Source organism: Podarcis tiliguerta (assembly GCF_965153285.1).
Source record: "Podarcis tiliguerta genome assembly, chromosome: 3".
Classification (NCBI taxonomy): Eukaryota; Metazoa; Chordata; class Lepidosauria; order Squamata; family Lacertidae; genus Podarcis; species Podarcis tiliguerta.
This window is the reverse complement of record NC_139536.1, coordinates 65571557-65586056: the sequence shown is the minus strand read 5'-3', so window position 1 is coordinate 65586056 and position 14500 is coordinate 65571557.

Genomic DNA, 14500 nt, shown 5'->3' with positions numbered 1-14500 from the left:
GGTGGTCTGGAAACTGCAGCTGGTTCAGAATAACACAGCCAAAGTTCTAATCAGGGCTGTCTGGGCTCCCTTGGTTTCTGATTCATTTCCAAGCCCAATTCAAAGTGCTGGTTTTGAGCTGTAAAGCCCAGCATGGCTGTGGACCTCAGTAGGACCTAAACAAACACCTCTTCTTATAACATACCATCCAGTAATTTCTCTGATGAAAATAGAAATGTCTCACTGCATAATGATAATTTTACTATTTATACCCCACAGATCTTACTAGGTTGCCCCAACCACTCTGGGCAGCTTCCAACATATATAAAAACATAATAGAACATTAAACATTAAAAAGAACTTCCGTATACAGGATTGCCTTCAGACAGCTCAGGGGCCGGATAACTCCATGCCCTCCAACATTTCTATAATGGAAATAGGGACATCCTAAGGAAAAGTGGGACATTCCAGGATCAAATCAGAAACCAGGACAGCTTCTCTAAATCAGGCACATTCCTGGAAAATAGGGACACTTGGACGGTCTGCCATCGGCACCTACTTGGAAAAGATCAATGGAGGTTCTCTGAGTGCCCCAACAATTTATGGTGGCTATGATGCAGAGAGTCTTTTCCATCATGGCGCCTGGGTTGTAGAATACTCTTTCCAGAGAGAGGCCTAACTGGCACCTACATATTTTCCAAGCACCAGGCAAAGACATTTTTATTATCCCATGCCATTTAACATCTTAGCAATATATTTCAACATATTTAATAACTTTGGGGGGGTTATTTTATTTTTAGTGGCTTTTTGCAGGGCCTGTAAGACAGAGTTGTTCCTCCTGGCCTTTGGCATGGAGTCAATTTGATTTCTTCCCCCTCTTTTTTCCTTTCTCCTCCTGTGAAGAGGCTGCATTTTAATATTTCAATGTTTTAATGTTGTATTTTAATCTTGTTTTTAAGTTGTATTTTTTCAACTTGTTTTTATTATTGCTTGTTAGCCGCCCTGAGCCCGGCCTTGTCTGGGGAGGGAGGGGTATAAATAATAATAATAATAATAATAATAATAATAATAATAAAGATTGATCTAAAGATAGATGTTACTAGTTTTGACATGGTTCTGTCTTCTTATATATTTTTTAAAAAATCTTAGCCCTTTGAGATTGTTCTTAGCTCCCCCTATGCCCTTTGGCAATCTGAGTATGGTGATATAACATGTTTGTATTCTCTGTGCTGGGTCTGGGCTTTATTGTGACATTTGATTGCTCTACTTGCGTTCTGTCTTGATGTTTGTTTTAGATGCTTCCATTGTACTCTGCTTGGGGGACTTGGTTGGGAAGCAACTAATAGATGTAAACAATAAATAAACATGCTGTCTTGTTTGCTCACACTCCTAAATCCAGAGGCCGAAATGCAGAGTTGGCTTCAATGAAAATCCATGTAAACAGTAATTTGAGATAGAAACCAGAAGGATTTTTCAATGTTATTCCCGGCTGTACCTCACAAGTTTATGTTTTGATCTTGTTAAAATGCTTACTGCCACATTTAAATGCTAGTTCTACAATTTTTCAAAGGCTCACAATAGGCTTTTAAATTAGTGTTCCATATCTGGATTAAAAAGAGCTCTATGAATGTTGAGAGGTATTTTTTTACATTATATCATTTAAACATGGTAATATTAAAGCCAATTAACAGACATGCTATTTTAAAAAACAAAGGGTATAATCCAACCCAAATTAAGTAAATTTTAAACCCATCAATTAAGTAAATTTTAAACCCATCAATTTCACAGAGAGAGTTGAGCACTTTCCTAAATCTCTGTCATTGAAATCAATGGGATTTAAAGGTACTTAGCTTGTATTTATTTCTCGCATAAATAATCAACTTTGGTTAGATTGTGCCCCAAATCTACACATGATGAAATGGCAAGTGCTTGTCTGTCCAATTTTTTTGTACACTTTTGTAACACAATTCTAAGTAGCATGGTATCATTTTATAGGTTAAATATCCATATGTAAGAATGAAAGTAAATTCGCTTCACGTGATTCTGAAGTCCATTTGACCAAGGATCCTTATAAATGGTAGATTTAATAATATAAACCTAGCCAGGGCCTTTTTCCCCCCAGCAAGAACTCAGCAGAACTCAGTTCTGGCCCTTCTCAGGTGGGCACCATTGCCATTATAAGAGAACCAGGAGGCATTCATGGGGAGTTCTGGCACCTCCTTTTCTAGAAAGGTAGTGCTGAACCTTGCTGATTTGGATCAAAGGCCCAACTATCCCAGCATGCTTCACTGCCATGATAGCAGGGACACTGTTGGGAGCTTTTCCGCTGCCTCCTGCACCTGGCTTCTAGCACTATGCAGGCACCACTATGCTTGGGAACCAAACTCAGCCATAGTGGCTTCAACTTCTGGATCCTTGACTCATCCTGGGTTCTGAGTAAAGGCCAAAGGCCTTCTTCCAAGTCAGTCATTCCGGGCAGTGAGACCAGACAAGGTTTGTTACGGTAGCTGGAAAAGCTTTTTCAACTTAGTTTTCTTTTTTTAAGAAAAGCCTTTTTGAAAAAAGAACTTTAAAAAGCCTTTGAAGCCACAGTGGGAAACCACAACACTGGTGCAGCCATAGTCCTGGCCACTTCTCCCAGAATGCTTCACTCTGAGAAGGATGGCACCTTTAGTCCTTTCTCAGAACCCAGGTGAAACTGGAAGATGGAGGCAGGCAGCAAACCAAGCACCATGGATGGCAGCCAGGCATTTCTGCAGGGCTCTGGGAAGGTATTCTGAACAATAGGGGATAAGGTGTAAAGTACTTCAAGGGAAGGATAGAATCATCCAAAACCTTTTGTCTAATTTGGGGCAATTTCCAACTTTTCAGAATCCCCTTGTGCTCCATCTCAGATTGTCCTTATCCTTCAGAGAGACTTTCTGGGAAATGCACTTAAGTGCATAGGAAAGCAGGGATCATGAAACTTTACTTCTATGATAACTTGGGTTGGGATCCAATCCATTAAATTTAGCCCATATAAAGTATGGAGAAATTTTGACACTATTCTACCGACTTACTGGTCTAGAACACACTAAACCCCACTGAATTTGATAGGTTTTATTTTTGAGTAGACACGCATAAATTGCACCATAAATGACAGAAAAGAAACAGCCCAAGGTTTCCTAAAACGATATATACACATTTCACAAATATACCCCCCCCCCAAAAAAAAATTAAATAACATTCCAGGCAAGGATTTCAAACCTTTGTTTCATTTCTCTTGTGTACAGAAGGGGGAGCCAAATGCAAAAAAATGAAGGCCATGCATAGCCTTTGATTATATGCAGTGTTATTGTATCTGATTTTTTATTTATTTATAGAAGCTTTTTTTAAAAATAAAAGTATTCTACTTTCTAGGAAGTGTACTATGCTTAATCACTTGTAGTGGTAGGCTGAAGGATGCTTTTCATGGAGCAATGTTATAAATGAGAACCGAAGGGACTATATTTCTAATTTTTGGCCAGCAGGCAGTAAATCAGGGTTGGTAACTAGGGTATTCCGAGACTCTGTTCAAAGCAGACAGCACAGAGCATCTGTCAAAGTCAAGTCATGGGGGCAGAGAGCTGTGATATGGCCTTTGGCATCAGGAATATACTACTGAAAGTTAGAACTTGTTGACTTCTCATATTTAAAAACTTGGCTGCAGAAAATGAATCCAGACAAGAGAGAAGTTTAGAAAGCAGGAGGATTAGATAATTTTAAGACTTAAAGATTGCTATTAATGATAGTATCCCACTCCCTTTGGGAAACAGAAGGATAGAGCTCCCCAACTCTGCACTGCTCCTGGAGTCCCCGGCGATAGCTGTGTCCAAGATCCTTTTCACTAGCTGCTTTGCAAGTGGGATCTGCCCCATGCGCTACCAAGAGATCTTGCAATTTGCATCCATGCACTGTATGGATTTAGACTACGGCCTAAACCTGCAAAGAGGTGTCTGTGGAACTTCTCTTGAATACAGTTTGTAATCTTCAGGTGGTGCAGAATGCCAAGGCCTGCTTTACGGCATGCACAGACCATGAAAGACATAGCCCTGTTTGACAGTCTTCTAATCTGAAAATATAGCACAAAGGAAGTTGTGGGGATAAAAAACTAACCCCATTCTACCCATCCATATCCCCATCAACCTCCATGAGTTGAAGAAAGACTATCTGAAATGGTGAGTCACCTGCACTCATGGAGGCTGCCTGAGTGATGCAAAATCTTGGAAAAATCAAGGTTCCCCCTGCAGAAACCTCAAATGGTGCATTTCCAGATTAGAAGGATATTGCACTGGTTTCAAGGCACCTCTAATGGCTAACGATGAGATCCAGGTTGAATTCATCATGCTAAATGGGTTGAAGGCTGTTGAAGGGCAAAGAATACAGTGGTACCTCGCAAGACAAATGCCTCGCAAGACGAAAAACTCGCAAGACGAAAGAGTTTTTCGTTTTTTGAGTTGCTTCGCAAGACGAATTTCCCTATGGGCTTGCTTTGCAAGATGAAAACGTCTTGCGCCTTTTTCTTAAAACTGTCAATGCATTCCTATGGGAAACCGTGCTTCGCAAGACGAAAAATTCACAAGACGAAAAAACTTGCAGAACGAATTAATTTCATCTTGCGAGGCACCACTGTATTCATCTCAAGCCTGTGGATAGATAGGCTATCTTGGCAGGAAAGAAATTTGTAAAGGAATTTATTTATTTTATTTGAGAAATCTTTAAAATATCCATTTAGAGGGGATTTAGTGACAATAGGAATTGGAAGCTGAATTATAATGTATCTTACTGTTTCTTTTTCAATTGTTATTTTCATGATGGCCAGTTAGTTGACATTGCTTTTACAGTGGTGCCTCGCAAGACGAAATTAATTCGTTCTGCAAGTTTTTTCGTCTTGTGAATTTTTCATCTTGCGAAGCACGGTTTCTGATAGGAAATGCATTGACGGTTTTAAGAAAAAGGTGCAAGACGTTTTCGTCTTGCGAAGCAAGCCCATAGGGAAATTCGTCTTGCGAAGCAACTCAAAAAACAAAAAACTCTTTTGTCTTGCGAGGCATTTGTCTTGCGAGGTACCACTGTATTTCCTAAAACAGGCAACATACATTCTATTATAATCAATCCCATTGATTCTAATTTCTCAAGGTAGCATCCCCAAACAGTGGGCTTTAAAATTTCAGGAGTGGCCTGTGAAACACCAAAATTTGGTGTATCTCCCTCCCCCCATCTTGTCTTCCCTTCTTGTGGCCATGCTCCCTGCAGCACCCTCTCAGCTCAGCACCCAATGCGGGCGAACTGGTTGCACTCCCCTAAATCTGTCCTGCCCAAAGTCTCAAATAATATTTTACACTTTCATTTAAAAAAACAACCAGAGCTCTGCTTTTACTAGTTCGCAGAGCCTGTGTGAATCTTTTTATTATATCCGAGCTGAACTGGGGCCTTAGCTAATCCATAAGCCTATAACAGTGACTAAGACTGCATATTAGCTGTCATATAATAGTTCATCTGAGGTCATTGTGAGAAGAAATGCCATCCTCCGATTAGCTGCCTAATTCCCCTGAACAGCGGTTGAGAATATTTGTGCTTTGTGTTCTGGTCATCTGGTCTTCTTGTTAACTGCCTTGCTCCCTCGACTGATTGGAAACAGGCTACTTGGTTCAGCAGTCAGTACAAAGGAAGATGGCCTCGTGCATCATCAAAAAGAAGGAAGGGATCATCCAAAAGGACCAAAGAGGATACAGATTTGTAAAATAATAAAATAAAATGAATGCACATATGCATAGATGCAAAATTTGCATTGATATGTTGCTGTTCCAAATTCATTTGTATATTTTGCAGTGTACTTTTGTGCATTGAGTCACCTCAAGACTTTTTAGCAGTAGGCATTTAACAGGTGGTGATGATCTCAACAGGGACGATACCTTTGGCTTCAAAGATTAATAGCCATTGCTAGACTGTGTAAACAACTGTAACCTTTATCAGTGGCGTAGCAGGGGGGGCAGGCCGCACCGGGCGCAACATCTGGCGGGGGGCACTCGCACTCGCAGCTCTCTGCCCCTACCTGGCTCACTCACTCTCTCTCACTGCAGTGCTGGTGTGCGAATCTGATCCGAGCCGCCGGGTCGCCGCCCACTGTGGAGGGGGGGGTGCCAGGCGTGCGGTGCGGTGCGGAGAGAGAGAGAGGGACTATCTGGGGAAGGGACAGTGCAGCGGGGGGGGGGGCGCAAATTACTTGCCTTGCCCCGGGTTAGGGGGCGCAAATTACTTGCCTTGCCCCGGGTGCTGACAACCCACGCTATGCCACTGACCTTTATTAAGCCCGATGGCTCAGGAAACTGCTCTGCATAACAGCTGCGGCATAAGGTGCAGAGGACAAGCAGGTTTCTCTACCTGCTTAGAAATGTTGCAATAACTGGGCCCCATGCTGTCCTGTGACAGCAGTGAAAGTGGTTCTAAATCTAATGGATCTCCTAATGGATTCCCAGCCAGCTCAGCCCCTGTCCCTTCCTACTCTTGGAACATCACCATTTCAGGACTTTTTGCTAGCTGCTCCTGATGAGAATCTCTGCAGCAGCCTCCCAGCTGTCTGCATGGGCAGCGAGCAAAAGGAGTGGTCAGCACCAGGAGGCCAGATCATCCAGGAGAGCTGGGCAGGGGGACACCTCCACAGTTTCCAGTACAACACCGTTTCCATACCCACACACAGTTGAGTAGGTTGCATTGCTCTGCAAACCACATTTCATATTTCTGTGCGCTATATTTGCTAGTTATGCACTTTTATTATTCTCTGTGCTGGAAATTTTTAAGCTGCAAATGGTCGTTTTAGGATATTGTGTTTTTAATTATTGTTTTACGCAACAAACCACCTAGAGAACAATGCTACTGGGTGGCTTTATAAGAGCTGAGTAAATAAAAATGAATAGATAAACATCAATGTCAGCATCAGCTTATGGGTATTACTTGTCTGTTACAAGCTCCTCTTGCACTTTTTCATGACGCCACCCTCGGGTGTCTTGCAATTCTTCTAGAGAAATTTCCTCATCCCTGGCAGGGTGTCAACTGCTCCTCTTTAGCCATAGTCGTTTGTGAAGGCCAGTAAACATGTTTAGACACCATTTAACAGATAAAAGCAGTTTTAGTTAACGGATACGTGTGTACATGCAGCTGAGGGGAATCTGCCCAGATATGAGTGACAATGGCCTTTGGACTGCAGGCCATGTGACAACTCCATTTGCCTAATTAGTGAATTCTTTACATACTCTTTATTTTCCCAAGTCCAGTGTTGGGCAATATCTTTATTAGGACTCACGAAAATGTCACAAAATAGTTTCCAGGCTTTTGCGCTTTCCAGAACTTTGGTTGTGAGCCTACAGAGTCTACGTGGGATGCTGGCTCCAGCAACCTTTCAGGAGAAAAGAGAAGATGTAACTCTTCTTCTGGGCATTTGAAGGGAAATTATTGTGATGCTTCTTGCTGTGTCTGCATTCTTACTTTATTTTTGAGGTATTAGGGAAAATAATACTAATAATAATAATAATAATAATAATACACAAATTGGATTGGAGAAATGAGAGCGGAAAGGGGTAAATTATGCTGGATCTTGAATTACTGAAGTTTGCCTTTAGGCACAGTGTGAAGATGGAGATTACAGACTGAATTCTGTCTTCATTGTGTGGCTGCAGGGACTTAACATACATAGACTAATTCAGACTAGAATCTCCATCTTCAGACTGAGTCAAAATGCAGACCTCAAAGCATCAAGAACCAGCCTTTTAAAACCAAAAGCCCTCCTTCTCCTGCTTTGTGCAACATCTCACCTGATAAAGAATTTTGGAGAACCCCAAAACCTTGTTGACTAGTTTTGCAAAACATTTGGGAAGTCCCAAAAAAGCTGTTGACCACCTGAGTGGTTGGGGGTTTCCATTATGGATCAACACAGCTGCCTTTGCTCTTTATTTTCCTTCTCTCCCAGTTAATGGAAAATTAGAGCAGACTTGAGTTTCACAACTTAATTTGCATCTTGTGAGCAATTTCTTCAGAAGAAATGTTCACAGTGTGGGCCGAACTAAACCCACTTTCCTTACAGCCCTGGTTAATCTTATCAAAAGCAACTCGGAACAACCAGAATAATCTCTCTTCAGCAGCCAGTAAAATCTTATCTGTGTGATGCAACCTCCAGCTTCAATTAGACTAGAGACAATGGCTTGGATCAGAACTTCCCTTTCTATTGCAGTTCCCTGTGCACACACACACACACAGAGAAAAGTTGATTCTTGAGGCATGGGTTGTGGTGTAGAGGGCTGCAGTCGGAAGAAGGAAGTTGTGGGGGAAAACTGGGGGAGGGCTGCTCATGCAACAGAATGTCTGGATCCAAGCAACTTTTGAACAGAAAAGTCCAACATCTTGTAAGCGAGGGGTTCCTTCCAGATGTTGCTAGCCGACAGCTCCCAACATCTGTAATCTTTGGTCAGACTGCTGCTGGAGCTGATGGTAGTTGTAGTTCAAGAGGGCACCATGCTGGCTGCCCCTGCTGTAAGTCTTTTACTAATAAGAGAAACATCTGGTTTCTGCTTTCCTTGGGATTCCTCTCAGACCCATTTCCATGAATGTGTCTAACCTTTTTTTTAAAAGGCCACTTGCACTTGCAAAAATTGCCACAACATGTGGCAATGAGTTCCACAAGTGTCACATACTATGAAGAGGTCCTTTATTTGTTCTGTCCAGAACTTAACCTGTCAAATATTTCATTGTGTGAGCCCAAGTTCGAGGGATATGAGGTATTTTTTTGGTTTGTGTTTGATGCTTTGTAGCACACAAACCATCAGTATCAGTTGGCAGCACTATGTAGCTCTGAAAAATAGTGTTTGTGTTTAGATTAAGAACCAGAAAGCCCCCTATTACAGGTCAGATCTGAACTTTCCACTTACAGTACTTAGCATACTTTACCCTGGCATTTCTGTAATTTCCTGCTGAGCTCAGAAAGAGGAAGCAGGATTCTCAAAAATGACGTTTTGTTTTGTTATTCAATTAAGTTTTTCCATGGAATCCTGAAATGATGAATCCCAACATTATCTAAACATTATGATATAAAGTGCCAGGAAGTAGAAGGAAAGAGAAAGTCTTTCAGTTCATAAACAAGAAACCTCATCAGCAAGTCAGGTGAAATGGCTGAATTTTTATATGCTGAAACCCAGTAGTGAAAAGGCTTTTGTTAATTAGCTACATTGGAAACCAAATGTTGTTGAAAGACTAGGAGAAAAATATTAGAATAATTAAGCTCAGACTTGTTAACTTCAGGTAAATATAAATAAAAAGTGATAGTGAATTCATTAGGCTGACAAATTCTTAAGGTCCATTATATCTATGTCTGAAAATACTGGGGAAATGGATCAATATAAATGTTATGACAGCACGCCCACCCAAATAATAATCCATGGCATCATATTCCATCAAATGCCTGGGAGAAGAAGACCATTTTAACCTGGTACCAAAAAGATATTGGTGTTTGTGCAGGCAGTCTTCTGAGGAGAGCATTCCCTATTTATACAATGGAACCTCCATTTTTGATCGTCTCAGAAGCCGAACGTTTCAGAACCCAAACGCTGAAAACCCGGAAGTAATTGCTTCCATTTTCGAATGCGCCTCAGAAGTCAAATGGCTTCCAAGGCACGTTTCTCAATTTTCTCAATTGAGTTTGCTGACGGCCCATTGCGCCTTGGTTGTCGAATGGGAATTCGAACAGTCTTCCGGAATGGATTACGTTCGACAACCAAGGCTCCACTGTAATTATGTATCTACTTTCTACCATCACTGGAATCCAATGTACCAAACATTGTATCAAACTTTTAGATAGCAGTGTTCGACTGAAAGAAGCAGTTGAGTTTAGATTACCTACAGATAGCTTTTGAAGGGACTGAGAAGCATGCTCTATACTTCTGAGCTCTACTGGTTCCTGTCCTTTCAAATGAGGCAGCAATGCAATCAGTTGACTATATTTCTGACACTATATGGAGGAAAATTTATCTTTGGCTGCACGCACACCATAAACTTAAAGCACATTTCCACCCCAAAGGATCCTGGGAACTGCGAATTGCAGGTCTGTGAGGGATAAACTCCAGTTCCCAGAATTCGGGCCTGTGTGCCTTAAATGTCTATGTAATGATACTTGCCTTCAACTTTTAATATCGTTTGAGACTAGCCAGCTATTTGTATTTATTCTGTTTTATTTGTTTATGATCCGATCAAGATTTATACAGTGGTACCTCGGGTTACATATGCTTCAGGTTACATACACTTCAGGTTACAGACTCCGCTAACCCAGAAATATTACCTCGGGTTAAGAACTTTGCTTCAGGATAAGAACAGAAATTGTGTTCCGGATGCGCAGCGGCAGCAGGAGGCCCCATTAGCTAAAGTGGTGCTTCAGGTTAAGAACAGTTTCAGGTTAAGAACGGACCTCTGGAACGAATTAAGTACTTAGCCCGAGGTACCACTGTATTGGAAACATAATACAGTGGATATGGATTTGGATTATATACTGCAGCTGGATAACACAGCATGCATGTAAGGCTTGAGAAACAAGTGGAAATGTGACTGCTGTTCACTTATACGCCTGTCTGTTATAAAGATTGTGCTATGATATCAAAAGGTTGCTAGCCCAGGACGAGCACCATCCGGGTGAGGGCCTTTGATGAACCTCCCGAAACCCAGCAGTGGAGCAAGAATCCTCAGCTGTCAAAATATAGAAATACAACGGAACAATAGTCTTACTGAACTATCCAAATAAGATGAGCTGCTGGAATATTTGTTATGCCTTCCAAGGAGTTGCCCAGCACTGAAGGGTAGGAACACAGTAGGAAGGAAGGACAAAAGACACTTCTAATTGGCCACAGCACATAGGACAGTCACGAATCTTCCAGCATTTAACACTTTCCATAGCAGTGTCATCTGTAGGTTGGCCATGTGAAGCCGTATCACAACAAGACGGTTCTGAAGTGTTTTCTAAGGAGGGAATTATTCTACAAGTGTTTATAAGGGACTGGTTCCAGTCCAAAAGCAGTTCTGCTCCAGGACAAAGAGAATTCTTGTTTTGTTTTGTTTCCAAACTGTCCTCAGAAATATGAATGTCCTCCTTTGTGTTTTGTCCCAAGAATTCTTGGTGGAAAACGACACTGCCCTTTCCTTGGACCCCTCACACAGAAAAACACTTCAGATTTCACCTCCTCACATTTTGATGTTGATTATTCACCGCCTTCTTTGAATATTTGCCAAGAAGTCATGCAGTGTTTAACATCTAGATCTCAAATGGTGAGCACGATTTGATTTCAACTGGACGTACAATGATTTTTAATCCTTGACGGTTGATGTGCAAAGGTATTTTGATGTCCAAAAGCACTCAGTTTTCAAGTACTGAGATAAAGCTGCACATTCAGTGCTCAGATTCCAAATTTTACATTATAAATTTGAATAGTGAAATAGGAAATGTTGCCAAAATATTTGCAAACATTTCTTTCAGCTTAAGCTGCAAGCCACTGTCCACCATGGCAAGAGTACAAGGTGTTTTTTCCTGCTGTAACTGACAATGAGAAGACATATTCTTCCCATGCAAGACTATGGGACTGAAAGTGATATGTACATCACCTCAGTCATATTGACAGGCCAGTGGTAGCAGGCCCCAAACTGTGTTCTGGTTAATGTGAATGAGAAGGAAAGCAAATGAGGGTGTGATAATCAAATAAACAAATGTTTGTACTCAAGACTGTCAGCAATCCCCTTCTCAGAAGATTTTATCTGGAAAATGGACAATGAGTGAGGATTAAAGGTGATTAGGTCATGTGGGCCACTCTGCAAGTGAAGGAGCCTGACCAATTGGCTAAATTTGCGTATTTTTATAGGCAGACTTTAATTAAAAACTGAGCAAGAAGACTGAACATTTAAACTGAACAAAGGTGTGGTTTGTTTGCCTGCTTGTTTGGATTTTTTTGCATTTATACCCTACCTTTCCTCTAAGGAGCCCAAGATGGTGTACATAGCTTTCTTCCTCCCCAGCTTATCCTCACAACAACCTTGTGAGGTTGGTTAAGCTGAGAGGCAGTGACTGGGCCAAGGTCAACCACTGAGCTTCAGGTCCTTATCTGACACTAACCACTACACGATCCTATAAATGTCTATGTAGAAGTCATACACTCCAACGCCTGGAAGCAAAAAACTGGGGCACCATCTTCCGGGATGCCATCTTCCTGTTTTTCCTTGCAAGAGAACAGTTGCCATTTTGGGTGCCATGATCTCATGTGATTTTTCACCGCAGCCCCCCCCAAAAAAAGCATGCACATTTTGGGACACCTTGTGAAATCACAGCCCCCAAATAGTGCTCTTTTAAGAGGAAAATCAGGGTGCAAAATTGTGCAAGATCACCACATCCAAAATGGTCACCATTCTCTCGTGAGAAAAAACAGGATGCCCCATTTTTTCCAGGAAACTTGTGGGGTATGAGAAGTCTAGGGTCGCCATATTTCAAAAACTATAAACCAGGACACCTCAAAAGTTGTTGAGCTTCTTTTATGAAGACCCAAAAAAATTGTTGAGCTTTTTTTTTAAAAAAAAACACATTTTTTCGATTAACTTGCCAAACATCCAGGACAAAGTGCCACATTGCGAAAATTCATTTCTGCCTTTGAAATTCCAGTAATGTCTAGACGTATGGCAGCGTTATGAGAAGTTGGCCCACTGAGTTAAACGAAGCTTACTTTCAGAAAAGTGTGTATATGATTGCCAACTCAAAACTTAAACAGGACTTGGACTGAAGGGGAAATCTACATTTTTATTTTTAACTCACACAAAGGCTATACCGTGGCCAGACTTATATAACCTATATACAAAATTTTACCCCTTTCAAAATTAGCTTTAGTCTAGGTTTCTACTGCAGTCAGGCAAAATCTCTGCTGTAGGGGGATTAGCTTGTGGCCCTCCAGATGTTGTTGAACTTCAACTCCCATCAGTCCCAGCCAGCATGACCAACAGTCAGCAATGATGGGAGCTGGAGTCTAGCAGCATTAGGGCCAGCTCTGCCATTAGGCAGCATGAGTCAGGTGCCTCAGCGAGGGGCAGGTCTGCAAGGGTGAGGTACTGGCAGACAGGGCTGTGTGTGCTACCTGACCTGACCTGCATCTCCCAAATTAGCCTGATGTTCTGTTTCCAATGTTGAAGTAAGATTTCACAGCCTGGCTAGTCAGCTTTTTTATATGAAATAGGAGAAGGCACTCTCTTTTCTTCTGAGGTGTTTTGAGGACAGGGCGGAGCTAGCCCAAGGCCTACTGGATCCCAATCCAGTGTCACTACCATCAGACAATGGCATCAGGCCCAAAGCATGGATTCCTGAAGCATAACGATATCAATGGCTACCAGCCATGATTGCTGAATGTAACATCTGAATGCTGCTTGTGGGCTTCCCAAAGGCACCTTGTTTGGGTCACTGTGAGAGACAGGATACAGTACTTAATAGTACTGATCCCTGACCCAGCAGGGCTCTTTTTCTTCTTCGTACCTGTTTTGTTCGATTTGTTTTTGTCCACCCATACCAATTTCCAGAGTCGAAAGGAAGACGAAAAGGCCATATTTAAACAAGACCAATCTGCTGCTCTGCACTTAAAAAACAACAACCAGGCAAATGGGTTGTGTTAACTGCTGTGGTGAATTTCTTCTTTGGGCTTGCCTCCCTTTCTCAGTGTTTCCACATGGTGCTTTTTTAGCATGGCTGTGGAATTGCGTGAGGAACCCCTTGCCTCGTTCACAGAGCAGCAGGCTGCCCTGTGCCAAGATGCCTATTTCCAACACTTTGCTAGTATTCCCTTTTTTTTTCCCCTCGCTCCGTTGGCAGAAGGTTTGTTTGTGCCACCCTGGAGTACTCTCTATGTACTGTATGAGAAGTTCACCGGACAATCCGGCAGAAAGGAGGCGAGAAGGAGACACAAAACTACAAGTTCTGACAGAATATGGGAGTTGGCACAGGGGGTGGAAAGAAGCCCATCTCTTTCCCCACACTTTGACTCCTTAAGAGCTGTGTGGGGAGTGCGCACCTCCGTCTGATTGACCTGAAACGGTGCCAGTGTAGTTTAGGGAGGCACTGCTTCTGCTACTAACACCCAGGCAGCTATCGGAAATTCCTGTAGGCCAGCTGCTGAAGGAATCCACTTCAACTCATCGCCACTGGTCTGCAGCAAATTCATGATCTAGACAAACCACGCACCTTGGGAGAGTTGTATTTCATGCCGTAAATTAAACTGTGTCACTTCCCTACAGCAAGACGGCTCTGGATACCGTCCCAGTTCGGTCTCTTTCATGTATCCCACCCCCCTTTCTTTGCAAGTTTGTGCTTACTCAGCCACTTTGATGCTCCCTCCTTTCCCCTCTCTCTCCCCACTTTGCCCCCACCCCATACTGTCTACAGCTTCTGTCTTCTCTCCTCCTTTCCTCCTCCCCATTCCTTGGCAGCCCCACCTCTTATGCTTTC